This window comes from Synchiropus splendidus, chromosome 19 (genome assembly GCF_027744825.2).
Source record: "Synchiropus splendidus isolate RoL2022-P1 chromosome 19, RoL_Sspl_1.0, whole genome shotgun sequence".
Taxonomy (NCBI): Eukaryota; Metazoa; Chordata; class Actinopteri; order Syngnathiformes; family Callionymidae; genus Synchiropus; species Synchiropus splendidus.
The window spans coordinates 7,104,427-7,118,794 of NC_071352.1; the positions used below are offsets into that span (position 1 = coordinate 7,104,427).

The 14,368-nt window shown below is 42.0% G+C and overlaps 1 long non-coding RNA gene across 1 annotated transcript in view; it reads left to right on the forward strand.

Moving 5' to 3' along the window:
- Positions 1 to 5,542: 5,542 nt before the first annotated feature.
- LOC128751536 (uncharacterized) overlaps positions 5,543 to 14,368 on the forward strand; it is a 43,783-nt gene continuing 34,957 nt past the window's right edge. The window contains exon 1 of the long non-coding RNA XR_008413263.1: positions 5,543 to 6,019. This is a non-coding gene — a long non-coding RNA (uncharacterized LOC128751536). The remainder of the gene's footprint in view (positions 6,020 to 14,368) is intronic.

Here is a 14,368-nt window from a genome sequence, read left to right on the forward strand (position 1 = left end):
GGAACACTTTTCAAGACCTCAGTGTAAAGTCAACTTTATTATGGAAACACAGAGGCACAGGGATGGAGGATTATCATATCTGATGATATGTTACATCCAAAATGGATCAGCATTTGCGCTGAAGTCCTAGCCTACAGACTCGCACTGCTTTCATTACTGGGGTTCAAAACCGTGACTTCTCACCCCATCGTCGAGTGAGCTTTCCAGCCATGCAGTTTTTCTTCTTCACACATTTTCACTCACTAATTTAGCTTCTGAAAATGCCGGATAAGTTTAACTTTCCACTCTCATTGGGACTGTATTGTAGTTCAGAAATTTAAACTCAAGAGTCTGATGCAGTTTGGCTACATATTATGCAGATTATTCATCATCTTTTTCGTGAAGCAGCTTTTAGACAGCAATGTCTGCACACTTTCTGATTGGCTGTCAAATCTGTCAGTCAGCCCTCCGATTGGCAGCTTGCGTGTCAAAGGCAGAGTTATCGGGATTTAGCCCAGGGCGCCTGCGGTCAGCACGATATGTGTACTATAAATAATTTGACGGTGTGTGATGTGTGAGCAGAGAGAGCGCGAGAGAGAGTGTGGGCGAGGGAGCTCTGCACACACTGGGCTTCCTCCCTTGTGAGCGTCGACAGTCGGAGCGCAGGTACAATAGAGATCATTGTTCAGCTGGCAGGCCCCTGCGTGCCGGCTCCCCCTCGCTACCTGAGCGCAGAGACAGGTGTATTTCTCCTAGTCACGCATAGCCCTTCCACACTCCCAGCTGCCGACGCAGCCTGCCGCTTGGATGACACACACGCACACACAGTGGTGAATCTGAAACGCAGATGAGCTTGTTGCCCTTCCATTCCTCAGTCCACATTCTTGCACTAGACTTCTGTTTGTGTTTTTCGGGATGGGTTTGTGTCACATCTCATTACGAGGATTTCAATGTGGCAGCAGCAATGTCGCTTCTTGGAATGTGTGTTACCAGGCAGTATATTTTTTAGAGACCAATTACACTTGTTTATTAACTTAACTCGACAATGAAATGAGCTCTCTATTCCCATATGTGCCGCTGAGATTTCTGCCTGGCAATCTGCCCCATAGAGACTTCTCTGGTTCATCGCAACATTCACATTGATGTTTACTGTGCTATGGGCATTGAAAGGGAACAATAAACCGGCTTTGTGGGAATATCCTGTTGAAGTGTGTGACAGTGCACACACGAACACACAAGGCACTCCTTAAGTGCCCAAGTGCCCAACACATTGTCACTCCCATGGTGTTAAATAGTGCAATAATGCATGGTCATTTAATTTGCATTGCATACCAAACGACACAAGTAATTCAGGGCGAGTAGTTTGCCACCCCATGGCTTAACCTCAACACTGACCTTTGGTCACTTTCTTCATCGAGTGAGATGTCATCCGATGGTATGGTTTGCACCTGGTGGAGACCCTCTCCTTCACCAGAGTGAAGTGAATCCACTGCAATGTCAGTTTCACCTTCATTGGATATGATGGTGTATGTGTCTGACCCTAGCTACTCAGGGTTAAAAGTCAACCAAGCTCATCCAAAATGTCTCGATTTCCAGTCCCATCTCAAAACTTTCCACCTTTGGTTAAGTTTTGATCAGCGATATTGATTAATTCTTTTGGCTCGTGTAACTGTTGCATCACTATAGCGGCCTGTATTCAAGTGGGGGCATTGTTTATAGTAGACATTTGGAAGTTATGCTGCTCGCCAAGAAAGCAGTCGCGTGGTGTGGATGTGGCCCACAAGCCATTCGTTTGACCAGATGTAGATTGATTGGAGAAGTAAAGCTTAGAGTGTACTTTTGGCTCAGGAATCTAACCCATTTTTTTTACCTGTTTTCACAGCTGCTCTATCTCTGCATTGTTTTCTCCTGAAGGACGCTCAGGTATCTCGCAGTGAACATGGCCAGAACAAGGGTGTGCGTCTGTCCAAGTAAATTTCCTTCTTGCTCCGTGGAAGAGTGTGTGTGGAATGAGTCATGAGTTCAAGCTGAGAGTTCAGATATTCTGCTTGAGTGGGAAAGCGTGTTTAAGTAAACAGTCGAATCCTTGACACAGTTTGACATGAGAGCAGGGTGAGAGAGGGACACAGCCGTTTCTCGGCGACAGTGACACTCAATCCAGAAGATTAACCTGATAAGATAAAGAGAATATGACACCTAAGCGCTTAAGAAAGCAATAACAGTGTTGCTTGTTAATTGTGTGACATAAATTCCTGAGATATTCAGGCACTTTTTTGCCTTTTTGACCTCAGATTACATCAGTATTTCCCTGTAGAGAAAATTGTAAATTGATCACTAAATCATCAATGAAACTAGTGCTGAAGGAGTCATGATATTTCAAGCTGTATTTACTTTTGTCGTACCTTTACATGTTTTGCAGCAGTTTTTTTTTCTCACAAATGAGCAGATGGAAGTCTTGCCAATGAGCATGAGCTGCCTGAGCTCAGAGCCAAAGTAATAACACTCATGAAAGGTGGGAAAACGAGAAGAGGAAACCAAGTGTGGCAGGCCAGTGTTCTTAAAGCGGGGGTCAAGCCAATAAGCGATCATTGCCACTCAAACATTATTTTCTTTTCCCTCGCTTCCATGATGTCATTGCCCCCCCTCTTCCCCACACACCTGTCACATTCTCCACCACATAAGAAATGCCATGTTTTTCAATAGCAATGTTGTAAGCGTCTCTCTCAGTCTCATCTGTCTTTGCCGGAGCTGGAGCACTCAGCGGCACATAAGGAAACATTTGTTCTCGGTCTTGTTGAATGGAGCCTTGTGCTGAAGGTCGTCGGAGAGATAGAAGAGGAGAGGACATACAAACAGTCCAAACACAAGAGCTCTGAAGCTCCTCTGTGTCAGCGCAACCGGTAATGAACGTCCTTTAGTCTTAATCGCGCTCTCAGTACACACTGGAGATATGACTGACTCCATTGTCCTCCTGTCTATGTTATGTATTTTGAAAGAAGGAGCTGTAGAGGTCACTGCCAGTAAATATTAGATTTGGATGGCAAACAACCAGGCCGTATGGCCTCCACTTGCAAAGTGGATTTTCATCTTCATGAAGATACACTCTCAGATGCCAACTACCTCCCTTTTATTGTGAGATCTTGCCTTGTGTGAGGTAGTTTTGATATTTTTGGCAGATCAATTTTCTTGGGTTGGCTTTGATTTACAAGGACAGACATGGCTGAAAATGAAATATAATTTTGAGCAGAATTTCCATTGAGAATTATGGGGGTAAATATTTTGAAATAATTATTTCATTCTATTAGGAGAAATATATGAACTGCCAAAACCACGTAGAAATGCCGTATAAATGTATTTTTATAATGTAAAATGAAGGAAATTAGGGGGAAATGAAAGGTTTTGTAAGTTTTTGTAACAAGTAAAACTTCAAAAAATGGATGTTGAGAACTCCTACAGTATAGCTATTGAAGCTGACGGGGGCCCCCGTCTGATCCAGATCCCCCCTGTCTGAGCAGCCAAGTGGTTTTCCCACAAGCCAGTCCATTTGAGACACCACACCAGGTTTTTGCTTGTGGTTTTGGAGATTTAAATGAGTCACCATTAACAGTCAAAGATACATTAATGCTAGGCGCTCAGTCAGCCAACGGACACTGGAAGTGATGCAACTTTCCTGTGGATTTCTTCTTGAACAGAACTGAACAGTGGCGTCTCGGTTCCACACAGTTTCCATTGTGATGTTTCAGCTTATTAATCATAGTTGGTTTTTACTTGAGGGGTATTTCTTTTTTTATGTTCATTGTATTATAAGTTATACTTCTCTTTCAGTCTATCCCTTTTCAAACGTCTTTGTTGCTTTGATATATAACGCTCAAAACTGTTCATGAATATGTTGTAGAATACAATCGAATCAGTAGCTTTAGTGACTGTGTATTTTTCCTTCTCTCCTTTTCATTTTTTTCTCATCATCTGAAGACTTATACGTGTCTAGTTATTCACTGTCTTTTTTCTTGCTTATCACATATACTTCCAGTCGTGTGGAACCCAAAGTTCAGGACTGGTGGGTTAGAGAAAGTTGAATGTGTCGCAGTGGACAACTACAAAGCAGAAATGTACAGTATTTTATCCCCTTTCTTTTTTCTCATAAAGGAAGAAAAAATGTCTTCACATGCTGCGGTGGCTGAGGAATGTGTGAGAGGAATGCTGCGGAGTTACTTTAAAGGGGTTACTGATCACCCAAAACAATGTCTTTGTGTTTTCTTCCTCAGCTCTAGTCACGCAACGCTGTGTGCTCAAACCTCCAGCAACTTTTCAACCCGGCACACAAGAAAGCCGTCAAGTACCTGCAATTGACAGAATCGCGTGCAATTCAGGTACTCTGGGATTGTGCTGGAGATCGGCCAGAAGGCGCAGCAAGTGAAACCTGGACTGGATCATCACTGAGAATAGACGGAGAAGTGGTGTGTTGACAGGTTCTCTCCAATAGATTATGTTATTTTAAAAATGTTTGTCCTTTCCCTATAACATTTTTCATTTTTCTATTATTTATAATTATAAATTTCACTATTAGTTGGTGACATTAGCTGATAAAGTTTGCTCACTTTAATTCAGAAGTAAAATGTAATTTTGTTCATATTTGTTTAAGCTGTCCCCTACTAAAATATTAGTTTTAAACCTTTTTTATTCTCTGTTATTTAAGTTTTCAGTGGCTGTTGTCTTTTTTCAGTTAATCCAGCCCTGGTTTTGCAGTTGCCCCACGGAAGGTATGATTCCAGAAATACAAGCAAGCCTGGAGGTGGTTAGAACATGAAAGTGAGGTAAGACAGACAAGAGATTCATTCATGGGAAGGTGATTCAAGGCACCGACTTCTCTGTATCTGTGCGCAGAGACAGATGATCATTATTACTCACTCGCACTGCATGCACCCAGCTCACACGCAACCTGGGAGCGAGCTGACACTTGACGAGTGATTGTAACCAATTCATAACATGCAAGGTTTGTGACATAATGCCACACGCATACAAGCAAACCATACCACTATTGTGATGTTGTTTATCATGCAACTTCATGTGACAGACATTTCTTATTTATGTGAATATTATTAATATTATTCTGATTCTCGTTGTGCCTTTATTTATGATTCAATGTGGATGTTAATGTTGCTTATTTTGAAATATAACTCGGTCGTAATTGTAGTTTCTCTGACAATAAATGAATCAATGACACTGACATTAAAATGTAAGTAAAATGCACTACATCCAATGAAAAAGAAAAGTTTTAGAATTATATATTAGATTTATTTGTAAATTATTCAGAACTGAAAAGTATTTGGTGCTTTCAGATTTACTATTTTCCATCCAATTAAGTTTTGTTTAATTAACATTGTAGTTAAAATCATTGTCGTTGACTTGGCTTTATTTTTGTCGTTTTTGAACATGGAAATTGGTTTAAAACCTAATGTAAGTGATTGACTACAGCGCCCAGAATGCACCGCGCGCTCAAAGTCGCTTGAACGCCGCATGAGCTGCTCTGAAATTTCAACTATGGCTCAGTGCGGCTCCTGCGCTCCACGGAGGAGCATCGCTGCTGCTCAGCAGACACCGGAAGCCTGAAGCCCGAAACATCTTTGCTCCGAATCGCCTGGATTACACTTTTAAAGCCACTTCGGACCTACTTTTGAACTCGGATTTAATCGATTCATCGAAACGCGAGCGCGCAATATCAGAACCGTCTCAGGTGGATGAACGCACGTGGAGGAGTTTATTTCATCTCTGCTTTTTAACTATGATTATAACGATGAAGGTGGCTGATGGATTTACCAGTTTTGCCCCGGTGCATGTTTTGGGAATGTGGGCTCCGGGGGGGACAAGTTTCTTTTCTGGACACAGGAATCCCGAAGGGAACTTCGCGCGTGGGTCAAAACTGGTCACGCAGACCGCTGTGATCCTGTAACGGATTGCCACATGGAATACTATGGGATACCTTGCACGTCTGGAGGATCACTATTTACGCGGCAACACCTGTGATCGCCTCGCTGAGCAGGTATGTGTAATTATTTAATTGGTTCTGATGTGATAGTTCACCAGCTCAGTTATTACCAGAGCACACCTGTTGTTTTATGTTCGCTCTCTCCACGGTCCTCTTCTAGATGTCTCGTTACACCTGCTGGTGCCTACACAGACGAATGTAAACATTGAGTCCAGACAGCTTTCACAGTTCAGGTGAGGTGCAGTTTACGAAGCGCCACTCATAATCCATCATATTCATAATGCTGGATTAGGATCTATGACTGCTCCTCTATTGTCTGGATCATCCTTTATTTAGTGGCCGTTGTTGTCCCCAATTTGGATAAATAAATCCCTCATTGTGGAGGACAGAGAGCCCCAGTATAAGTTCATATACAGCACGCACCCCCTCCTCACGCACACCCCCACCATTAAGACCCATCTCCAAACAAGACCCCCTTTCTCCACTGAAGAGGAACCCTCTGTCTAATGCCAAGTGACTCTCATGGCCAGCATTGACGGTGGGACACTTGCTCGACAAAAGGAGCTGAAGTGTCAAATAAACTCGGTCAGAGCCCCCGACACACAAGAATTCCTTTATCTGGCACCCCGGGAGGCAGACAAAGACGGACTTTGTGTCAGCGAGCGGGCCTTGACTAAACACTGAGGCTATTTTCTTCTCCGTCTCACAACTTCTGCCTCGTCTTCTTCCTCCCGCCATTGTCATGTGAGTGGCGGAGCGGGAGCATGTCTGTTGCGGTGACCTTCTCTCGCCGCAGCATCTGTCCCACACACGGGCAACATCAGCACTGTGCTGCGTCAGCTCCAGCAACGACGCACGCCCACCCACGCACACACCCACCCCTGCCACTTCAGGGAGACATCAAAGCCATCACGCCGTTCATTTTTGTGTTTTTCTGTTGACGTCTGGGACGAGGGTCGATGCAGGAATTTGCTCTCTGGCAGATTGGAGTCTGTTGGCTGGGCTGTCATATGATACGCTTGTGGTTAACCACAGCAGAGAGACATTTACACACCGGGGTCACCTCACTCTTTGTTGACTCGCCGCCTCGAAACTTTCTCATGAGTGGCAATTTACGAGACTAACCACTGTAGTTTAAATTCCTTCTCCTTACTTATCCATCCTGTCTTTTTCTCATGCTGTATTTATCGCAGTTCGATCCCTCCCGAAAGTTTGAAGATTTCTGTGCTTATCTACACTATCATAGTCATCAGTCTGTCTTCAGGTGACTGGAGCTGTAGGATCTGTCAGTTCTTAAAGTCTTCCTTGAAGGCTACCCAATCTATTTCAATGGCGACAACCTATTTAGCTTTTAGTAGCCGACCTGTGTCCTTGTTTTTCTGTTGTAAAATCAGGCTTTAGATACCAACTACTACCCTTTTCAAGGGTGGCCATTCCAATGGCTTCAGGTATTCAGTGTCTCTAGGCTTGGACTTAAGTCATGTTCCCGGTTTGGTTTGGCTAGTTTCTTGTGTCATTGTGCCCCCATAACCCTCTGCTGGTGTTCATGTTGGATATGTCCTCAGTTTTCACAGTTTCTGAATTACTTTTTTTTGTTCATATTCACTTTGACCTTGGGTTTGTTTGAGCATGCCTCTTGGTTGTTTCGATTGGTATTTGTAGTTGAGTTATTTTTTTTTTATTTGTCCAAGTTTTGTCTCTAAAAAGTCTTAAAGTTGGTTGATAATAAGAGTATTATGAATAAATAAATAAATAAATGCATATTAATCAACAGCGTAAATTCAACAAATAATTCTTGAAAATCGCCAGGTTTGTAAGATTCATCATTATATAATATAGTAACAAAATACTTAAGCAATAGTAGAGTAAAAATAGGTCAAATACATGAAATAAATAGATAAAAATAGCATAAATACAAATACATCAAGCAAACAAATTATTAACAGACAATTTATCCAAGTTATCTGCTATTTAAATTGATAACAATGAATTTACTTGAAGTTACTTGCTGGTAATACGACTTATTTGAATTTTTCTTTTTTTTATGTTGTATTGAATTATTTTATAAATGGTGACAAGAGGAATTCCAGGAAATTCCTGGTAGATTATGGGAAAATGATGTTTTCCGGGTGGACACTGGAGTGGAGCGCTGTGGCATGCTAATACCTGCCAGGGAGCAGCCGTGGTGGTTAAGGTAAACAGATCGTGTTGCTGCGGTCGAGCGTGTTAATGGTGTGTTTATGAGCTTAAGCTGAGTGGTGATTTATCCTGTCTCAACTTCCCTGTGCGCCTGGATCGGCGCTCGATTCTGGTGCGAGATTCACACCACTGCCCATATGACCTGCCGCTGACCCCTGTCTGGATGTCACCCCAGTGGGAATTTAAATTCTGAATTCATTTGCAAATGCACCTGATGGATGATGACCTGCAAAGTTCACTTGAAGGAAAAGCCCCTTTCCGTCATTAGTGTCAGATGCTTGCATAATGAGCTCTGAGACAAGTCGCTGGAAAGAAGCTGCTGCATTCATACGCGGCTAACTGAGTGTGTGTGTGTGTGTTCAGAAAGGGCTCTAAAGTTTGTCTGAACAGGAGAACTGTCATTTATTAGTAGTGCAGGAACAATGGGGAGCTTGTCTCCGGGGTGGTGGGGGCCTGACGGGGGCCAGAGGGGGCCGGTGGAGCCAGGGGAGGGTGTGCTGAGATTGGGCAGCAGCCTCTGACCAAGAACAAGCCTCTGTCTGATGGAGAGAACTGCTGACCCTTCCTGAGTAAAATGGCACCTTTGTTTCGAGGTGTATGTGTTTGTGCCTATGTGTTTATGTGTGTGTGAGAAAGGAGAGGTTTTGAAAAGCTTCAAGACTTTGGTTTTTTTCTTCAAGTGAATTGTGATTTTCATTCCAATTCTCAATTTTCTCCATCGGTTCCCACAGTTCCCCCCAAAAAATATAACAGTAGGTGATGCACAATCTCTACACCAGACAAGTTTTTTTTTTTTCTCCTGGCTTCTTGCCACGGACTATGTGGGCTATTTTTTTTTCTTCAAGAGGCATGCAATAGCTGTGTCTATTCGTGAATGATGCTCTTTAGGAGGGGGTGGGACTTCAAACAGGAGCGTTTGTTTTTCCATTATGTTTGAGTTCATGAGTTGTTTTTACTTCTTTAACTGCCATGTTGGTACTTGCTTATCAGTGAATTTAATTATAATATTTATTTCAGTGCCAATTTACTGATTTTTTTCTGTCTGGTTTCAACCACCATTTTGTATTTTGTTGTTCGCTTCCCTCAATTGGCCCCTGAAGCTGTGTTTTGGGTTGTTATCACTGTCTTAAAATGCATGGTGTGTGTTTGATTACTGCTTAGTCAACAAATGTCTGTAGAACCATGTGTTCTTTTCGGGGTTGCATGGGTTCTAGTAGGGTAAATTTGTCCATCTGAGTCCAAGTCTTTCTCTTCTTTTATCAAATCATTTATTGAAATGTTTCTCTTGGTGGTAGTGTCAGAGTAGCGTTGAACGCTACTTTCTTCTTATTTTTAGCTGATTTTGTCTTTGTTTATTTGTGTGTCGCACACGTCAAGTGGTGAAGAATGGTTGATGTAAACTTAAGAGGTAATTGACTTCTCTTTCCACTCATCAGAAGTTGAAGGGTAAATTCCAGCCTTTTTGTTCTCTCAAACGTCACATTCCTCTGAACCTGTGACTGCTCTCTTAATATCAGGGTGTGGGTCCCCATGGAGACGCTGATGCCTTCTCTGCCTGTCACACCTCCGCAAGTAAGCCATCCTCATTCAGAATCCGGGCTTTTCTCCTGCGATCCGCTCTTTCACGCCTCTTTGCTTCTCTTTCCTTCTTAGCAAGTAGGATAAAAGAGACATTTTTGGTGTGAAGAGGAGCATGAAATTTCCTGTGTGACTTCCCCAGGACACGCCAGACCACCAGGCTTCTGATACTGAGCTATGCAAGAGAGTTTTAGGGGGGTGTGAGAAAAGCAATCGATGGTGCTTAAGATGTTTCCAGTTTCCTCGCAAAGTGTCATAAATCTGGGAAATACAGGTTAGCGGAAGTTCATATTTTGATCATCAGTACCTCATTCACAAGCTTTCCACTGGCTTGTTTTCAAACTTTTCAAGTTTGAGATTTAACACTTCATTCTGACAGTCTCCGATCCACCACCCTATGAGGGTGTAAAAATGCAAAAGAAATAATCTCAGATATAAACCTGAAAAAACCCCGTTTAGTCGAGGCGCTTTTTAATGCTCTACTTCCATCTAGTGGTTGAAACAACCAATTGCCCATATATTATATTTCTTGCAGTTACTCGTTTGGCCGCAAAAGCGCTTATAGCGCTGTTTAGCAATATTCACATCCCGTATATCTTTACGAATAGTTTGGCGGACGTTTACCAATATTTATCTCTATACTCTATATTAATTGAACACTGTACCAGGATGGCATTTTGTTGGTGGATAGTGTGAGATTTAAATTATGAAACTAGCGACATGGAAGCTTGCTTTAAACAATGCACAACTTCATATCACAGCAATACATTTTTTTTTATTAATGGTGGTGCAATGTTCACTTTCTATTTCTGTCGATGAAGACTCGAGATTATTTAAATGTTTTATTTATTGTTAATCAATATTCTGAAACCTGTCAACATTAAGTTGACAGGTTTTGCATGAATGTGTTTAACTTTATTAGATCTAGTGTCTGGTTTTGCACGAGCCGCTTGCTTTATAATTTGAGACTAGTTCTAACCAGAATTTCTGAGCACTAAGACGTTTTACATTATTCCATGTTAATGTCCATATTTTTACAAGAGGTTTTGCTGTGTGTTCCTGCTTACATCATCGTAACAATGATAGGAATTGAAGTCTACTTCTTGGGAAGGTCGTGTGGATGTTGCCGGTCCATTAGACTTGGTGATTTTTTTTAAATGGCATGTAGCTGCATGTGAGCCCATCCAGTTTAGCGATGTGTGATGTCCTCAGCGCACCACTAGAGGCCGCCATTTGGTCAGTAATGGAATAAGGTGCAACTTCAGGCATCAACCATCTCAGCGTGCTTGTTGAGTGTTCTTTTCCGTTGCTAAACCAATCTATCCCATGTCTTTATGTGGCTTTATTTATTGAGCGAAAGTGGTGCTTGTATTTGTGCACATTGGTTAATTGAAATAGTAATATTATCTGAAGTTTGCAGTCACTAATGCTTAAATATAAACCAATTAAGGATACAGCCTCTTGCTCCTTTATTATATCGCCTTTTATTTTTCTAGGATTTGAAGACAAAGTTGCTAAATGAATGATTGAAAATGTTGAATATGATTATGTGAATTAAAAAGAACAATTGACACGTGGCCTTTTACAAGGCTAGTGGTACTATACAAGTAACACATGAGTAAAGAACATTACAATTATTGAGATTAATATGTAAAAATCTATTGTAATTAAACTAATACGATCTAAATACATGTCTAAATTAATGTACTGTGTAGTAAACCATACCGCAAAACACACAACACAGCTGTTTTATTGGGGGAAATAAATACAGAAACAGAAAACATTACTAAAATACGCTTTTGGAATTCCATTGGATTTTCCAGACGTGGATGATAAAATGAACTAAACGAAATCGAAAGACAAAAACGGATAGTCGCTCATGTTGTTGACTTTTTTTGATGAGTTTGCAATTGAAGCCTCGTGGTTGGTCGAATTAACGTTTAGTGAAACGTTACTATTGCTCTCCACTAGATGGCACTGTGGTGTCGTCAAAGCGGGCTGGCTGTGCAGCTGAAGCTGCTTTGCATGTGGAGGTCACTCTCCTGATCTGCGGGGTAATGGATGTGAATTGAGATTATTATCTTCTTATTGGCCCTCATTCCATCTCTTCTGTCTTTGAAGATCAAAGGTCCCGCGTGCGTGTGTGTGTGTGTGTGTGTACATGTGCTGATAAACTCTCACTGAACTTCCATAAAGCCAACCGCTCGCCTGCTGCATCTGTCTGTGCTGCCAGTCAGCATGATGCACAGAAATCTCATTCAACAATATGAAAGTAAGATCAACCGCATGGTATCGACTTGAAGGAAAGAGACACCAGTCCGGTTGCTCCATAATGAAACACATTTGTCATCTGTCCTCTGGCTCCTCCTTTTGTGAACTTGAGACAAGAGGTACAGGTGAAAGAACAGGTGGGGCCGCCTGTAATGGAGCGAGTATCGCGCCACTAATTCCCACAGTTGATAATCTGACCTCAGAAACACATTTCATCAGGACCCCTAATTCCTATATATCTCATTGAAGCAACAAATTTAAGTTCAATGTTTCTTTGAAGGTTCTGTTTGAAAGGCTCTGCTTCCTCCGGTGTGTGTACACAGGATTGCATAGTTGACTGTCGGCCAATTTTCTTTCAGCGAATGCCTTCCCCTCTGTTCATCCTGTCAGCTAGAGATTATGGGATGGGCATATCGACTGCATTCTTGCACTGCACTGGGCAAAAAAAAAAAAAACGCTTTTAATATACATCAATCTTCGCTGCACATCTTGTCCTCCTCGGTAGTGACCAATACTTAAGGCAAATGTTGATTAAAGCAGTCACTTTTCAAGACCTTGTGAGGTGGAAAACCTTCTCTTTTATGAGTAGTATTTTCAGGAGAAAAATTCTACATGAGACCATTGAAACTGCAGCCTCAATTCGCATGCTCACTCATGTAATTATGAAATGAATTATACTTTTTGTCTCATGTATCTTCAGGATCCCATCTCCGGTTTCTTTTTCAGAGCCTTTTATGCCTAAGCAGCACAAACTGCACCGTTCCTCACCCACTATATCATTAATACTTCACTACTTTTTTATGAACTTGGGAAAGTCGAGGACGAAAGTTGCCGTGTTTCTCAAGAGGAACTGGATTCATGTTTTTCTCCCAGCTGCTTTTATTGCTGCAATCTGGGAAGGAACGGCGGGGCAGGTAGAGCCAGTGAGTCAGTGAAGGTGGAGCAGCCAGAAGTCTGTCTCTATCTCGGCGTCTCATTGACTCTTTAACTTATTCCTACTGTTCCTGTTAATCATTGATACCCACCGTCTGGGTGAACTTTGAAGGAGTCCAGCTTTTAGACACACAACTTTGAGACTCATGTATATTATGGATAATGTTATTGAGTAGAACTTACAAGCTGTCTAAGAATCCAAACCTCATTATTTTTTGGGTTGAAAATGACTCAAAACATGTAGTGAAAGATCTCAAGTTTTTCACTTGTTTTCATCTCAAACAGGAAGAATGAATATCCAAAAAATATATGTGAAAAGACAAGGAAATGATGTATTAAGGAAAGAAAAAATATCTATATTTAAATATTTAATACAGAAATTACTATTATTTTTATTGTTAAAAAGTGCGTTAGTAGTTGCATAATAGTTGCTAAATCATTGTGATCTGTGTATGAATCTGAGATGACCCAGTTGGCGCTTCAAGTTTGACCAAACGAACCCTCAGTTTTAAGGATGTTTCCGTGCTGACACCAGCCCAGACACACCCGTATGATGTTGGCAGTGACGCCTGGTGCGGATGGGTTTCACCTCAGCCCAAATGAGGCGGGGGGGGGGTGTCTGTGTGGTGTGTAAAGATACTCCTGTGTGTTCCGTTTTTGTTTACAGAACCTTTCTGGATGGCCGACGCTGCCAGAGTTTCCTCTTCCAGACATCTGTCTCTCCTTCTCATAGATACACATCTGCCTCTGCCACCTTCTCACTGACATCTCACTCAACCCGATACTCGGCTCGAGTTAGGAGCAGACCACCATCACAAAAAGGAAGATCTTTTTTTTGTAACACACTGTAAAGCTAACTGTCGTGTTTTCCTAGTTACATTTTTTTTATCAGGAATAAAAGTTAGATTTTTTGTCTTTTTTTATGAGCTCCACATGCTTCAACTGTCGTGTGTGTGTGTGTGAACACTGCACACCTGGAGGATGTAGTATCTTCCAATTCTTTATGGCTCATATTTAACACCTGGAAGTGACAAACTACAACCTTTATCAGGATGGAAGCAGTTGCATTGTTGTTGTCTCCAGTGTTGAAGAGCTTTGCATGAATGCTGCAGGAGGCTTTCGCAAGACTGACTGAGGTGGTCCTGGTTTAGATGGCAACACTTGCCAGGTTATCAACTCACAATGACGTGAGGCTGTGCCGCCCTCCTCTCCCCCTCCCGTGCCGCTTCGTCCTTCCACCCGCCATCAAGCTCCATAAAACCTCCACATGGGTCTGATTGAGAAGCAGATCACTCATTCACAGATACATGAAAGCCGCCGAGCACGTTTGATTATCTTTATACCTCCAACCGCCCGGGTGTAGGTTTGATTACCTAAAGAACAGGTTTGCTCAAATAATATAAACATTATCCTAAGGCGAAG